The sequence below is a fragment of the Fukomys damarensis genome, unplaced genomic scaffold (genome assembly GCF_012274545.1).
Source record: "Fukomys damarensis isolate Sample0158 unplaced genomic scaffold, DMR_v1.0_HiC HiC_scaffold_69143, whole genome shotgun sequence".
Lineage (NCBI taxonomy): Eukaryota > Metazoa > Chordata > Mammalia > Rodentia > Bathyergidae > Fukomys > Fukomys damarensis.
This window is the reverse complement of record NW_022970055.1, coordinates 1-3,582: the sequence shown is the minus strand read 5'-3', so window position 1 is coordinate 3,582 and position 3,582 is coordinate 1. Positions and strand designations below refer to the sequence as shown.

The window sequence follows — 3,582 nt, the reverse complement described above, 5'->3', positions numbered from 1 at the left end:
CTTAGAGCGTGTTGATTCTGGGGTGGGTAAAAGCCGTTTAAAAGCAGCTTTCTTGTCGAAGAAGAGACTGTTTGGGTCTGTTTTTCGGTTTCTTCGTTCTGTAGGTTTGACAATGGCGACGGAGACGGTGGCTGGTGGAACCGCTCGTGGCTATGGTTCACCCAACCCCTAATGTCTGTTTTTGTTTTTGTTTTTGCTCAAGCTTAGAGCGTGTTGATTCTGGGATGGGTAAAAGCCAGTTAAAAGTAGCTTTGTTGTAGGAGAAGGGACTGTTTGGGTCCGTTTTGAGTGTGCTGTTTGTCCATTTCTCGGTTGTTTTCCTCCTCGAGGTTCGGGAATGGCAGTGGAGGTGGTGGCGGCAACACGCACGGCTATGGCCGACCCGGTCCCAATGTCTGCCCCCCCAATCTTAGAGTGTGTTAATTGTGGGGTGGGTAAAAGCTGGTTAAAAGCAGCTTTCTTGTACAAGAAGGGACCGTTTGAATATGTTTGGAGTGTCCTTTTTGTCCATTTCTCGTTTTTTTTGTGTGTCCTCGAGTTTCGAGAATGGCGGCACAGGCAGTGGCAGCAGCGAGCAGCTATGGTTGACCCAATCCCTAATGTCTGTTTTTTTGTTTGTTTGTTTTTTCCTCAAGCTTAGAGCGTGTTGATTTTGGAGTGAGTAAAAGCCGGTTAAAAGCAGCTTTCTTGTAATAGAAGGGACCGTTTGGATATGTTTTGAGTGTCTCTTTTGTCTGTTTTTTGGTTTTATCATTCTCGAGGTTCAAGAATGGCAGCGGTGCCAGCGGCCTTGTGGCTTCGGCTGACCCCACACACCAAGGTCTTTTTTTTGCTTGTTTGTTTGTTTCCTCTCAATATTAGAGCACGTTGATTCTGGAGTGGGAAAAGCCGGTTAAATGTTGTGTTGCTGTAAGGAAATGGACTGTCTTGTCATGTTTTGAGTGTCCTTATCTGTTCCTAGATTTTTTCCTCACGGTTGAAGAGTGGATGGTCTGGTGTAATATTGAGGCACCATTTTGTGTTTGAGTGCTTCTTTCCTCTTAAGAGCTTTGTTGGTGTGCTTCTATGGGATGACTTATAACTGAAAAATATTGGTGAGATTTCTAAACTTTGTGATTCAATGCTTCCACTGTTGGTTTCCTATCTTAAGAGCCCGTGCTTTTAAAATAAATATAAAAATGTGGCGTTTAAATATGTCAGTTTAACTATTATGCAATAACATTTAAGATGAAAGACGCCCATGTTGTTGCTGGTCTGTAAGCCCCACACTTGAGAGGTTGAGGCAGGAGTGTTGACGAGTTGGAGGACTTTTTGCGCACATAGTTTTAGGTCAGCGTGCAGAAAATAGTGAGACCTTAAAAAAGTTTAATATAGGATAAAATTTATGACAGTTTTAATTTGACACAGTTTGTAATTCTGTTTGCTGTTGTGATGTCACTTTAACATGTATTTTACATTTTTGACAATAGTGTTAAGCTAAATGGAGAAATTTTGTGTGTAACAGAATTTGGAGTAATTTTATGGTAAATGAAAATAAATGTAGGCAAATTAAAAATAGGGTATAAATTTTTTTGATTTGCTTAAATTTTTTATTACTTTAAGTTATTTTTAGTGTAAACCACATCTTGGAGCCCAGCTAGGCAGTGCAGTCCCTTATTGGAATCCTATCTCAAAAAGAATGAGGGCAGAGGATTTATATAGCTCAGTGGTTTTGTGGCCTGCCTCACAAGTGCAAAGACCAGACTTTGATCTCTGGTACCAAAAAAAACAAAGGATGGGGAGGCTAAGCGTGTATCTTATTGTGAAGAGCCTTCGATAATTTCCAGTTTCACCAAGAAATAGTGTATTTTCATGTTTCTGGAAAAATACAAGTTTCTTGAAAGTTTTCATGATGAAAATAGTGAAAAGAGATATTGGCTAATAGATAGTGGATATATTTTAATTATTTCATTATTAATATATCACATATGTATTTCTACATATAATACTCTTCCCTATAAATGTACACTTTTTAATTTTAAAAGAATTTATTTAAAAGGCCAGGGATTTAGTTCAGTGCTACATCCTCACTTGCTTTAGCTCACTTGCCTTGCAAAACAAAGTCTTGAGTTTGAGTTCCTGTGGCCTTCAAAGTAATTTATTTGAAAGAATTCTACTTTAGTTTTACATAGAATTTAAATCACATTATTAAAAAAATTGAATATTTTAGGTCAAACATGTTATGTTTTATTTCTTTAAAAATAACACGATATTAGTCTGTGTAAGGTAATTCATGAGTTGTAAACGTATTATAATGAAAGTTGATCCTTTGAACCCTTACAGCAAAAGGATGGATGCTGGATGTCCTGATAAATTGTTTGTAGGAGGCCTCAACCAAGAAACCAATGAAAAGAATCTGAAAGCAGCTTTTGGATCATTTGGACCCATAATAGATGGTAACTCTTAAAACCGTTCTATGTGTGTATGTGTTTACTTTAAATAAGAAGTATAATTTTTGGAACAGCTAAAACGTAATGTTTATCATGAAACATGCATCTTTTTTCTTTTCTCTTCTTTGATGCTAAGGATTGTACTCAGTACCTTGTGTTTGCAAGATTGATGGCACCACTGAGCTAAATTCCAGGCCCTTTCACTTTTCTTATTAGGAATGTGGTCATTTATTACAGTATGTGAGAAGTTTCTGTAAGCTTCTACTATGGAAAATTAAAGCAAGTAATAAATTATTGTTGGCTAGGATACAAAGTATAATAAAGTAGAATGATGATATTTATCTGTGGTTGCTATTTAGTGTATTATGATTAAATAAGGTTTGGGGGGGTTTATTTTAAAGAAATTGATCTTGTTTCTTTCCCATCAAATCAAATTAAGTATCCATATGAGAAATTGTAAAAGCAATGATTATTTTGAAAATAGCAAAAGTTGAATGTTTGGTAATATATGCTGTAAATTAAAAACGCTTTATATATGTATATATTATAGTTGTTTTGATAAAGAATTTGGAAACCAAGCAGTCCAGAGGCTTTGCTTTTGTTACCTTTGAAAGATCTGCCGATGCTAAAACTGCTCTCAAAGACATGAATGGGAAGGTAACCATGTTTTAATAATATCCTAGTCATATTCAGCAAAAAATAGTATTTTTAGAATTTTTCTGATATAATTAAGGATCTGTAATGTTGCATTCACTGAAATTCTTTAGCCATTGTTCTCCATGTTGTCGCATAATTGTTCAAAAGCATGATTGATATGAACACCACATTAAGTAACATACATTAAGTCTAATTTATGTTGTGAACATTTTATTGTAGCTCTTAGTCTTGAAGGCAATTGAAATCTAGAAAGCCCCAAATAATAGAATTAAGTGTTAATAGTAGTAATTTTGACATTAAAAATAGGCAAATACTTGTAGAAAAATATAATTCATGGGAGCAGTTTTTATGGGATAACAGCATTACAAGACTCTTTAGAGGTAGGAAATATTAATTCTCATTCTTCTGGAGAAAAGACACCAGAAAAAGTTGTATTTGATCATGATTCAAATAAATACTCAGATCATTATTTCTAATATACTTGATTTTTTTTTTT

The 3,582-nt window shown here is 35.2% G+C and overlaps 1 long non-coding RNA gene across 1 annotated transcript; it reads left to right on the top strand.

Annotated features, from left to right (window-relative positions):
* Positions 1 to 1,049: 1,049 nt before the first annotated feature.
* Positions 1,050 to 3,080, top strand: LOC104865671. Its single transcript, XR_781243.1, has 3 exons — positions 1,050 to 1,094; positions 2,323 to 2,435; positions 2,980 to 3,080. It is a non-coding gene; the product is annotated as an uncharacterized LOC104865671 (long non-coding RNA).
* The last annotated feature ends 502 nt before the right edge of the window (positions 3,081 to 3,582 follow it).